Source organism: Octodon degus, unplaced genomic scaffold (assembly GCF_000260255.1).
Source record: "Octodon degus isolate 3935 unplaced genomic scaffold, OctDeg1.0 scaffold00569, whole genome shotgun sequence".
Taxonomy (NCBI): domain Eukaryota; kingdom Metazoa; phylum Chordata; class Mammalia; order Rodentia; family Octodontidae; genus Octodon; species Octodon degus.
The window spans coordinates 13,769-14,317 of record NW_004525145.1 but is presented as its reverse complement, the minus strand read 5'-3'; positions in this window follow the sequence as shown (position 1 = coordinate 14,317).

The following is a 549-nucleotide window of genomic DNA, read 5'->3' as shown; positions in this document are numbered from 1 at the left end:
CATCCTCAGAGACAGACTTTGAAAGGTTGAGAGCTACATAATGAAACCCTGAGTTCCAGTGGCCCAGAAACAGACTGGGAAGATCACTGGGCCTGTATTCTGTTGTAGAGGATCCAGGGTTGTTGGGAGTACTTATCAGAGGGGTGCTCCTAAAGAAGAAAGCATGGAATGAAGCATTCCAAGCTCTTTAGGAAAACAAATTCCTGGGCTGGCAAGATAGCTTAATGTACTAAGTACCTGCTTAGGCAAGGACAGTAAACAGAGAACAATGCCTGGCAGCAAATGCCATGCTGGTACCTCCCTTGGGAACTCAGAGCTGAAACAGAGTCTGATGGTGATGGTGCACACCTGGAATCTAGGTGGATCACTACGAGCCCGAGCTGTGTAGTGGGACCCTGTACCAAATACATAAAAAACGTCCAGTTCTGATTGTTATATACTAAAATTATTTTTCAGACATGATGGCGACATAAACTAATTCCATAAGGAAGAAACTCGAAGGAAATTCATAAACACGAAGCCAACAATCTCAAAAATTCTCAAGGATAT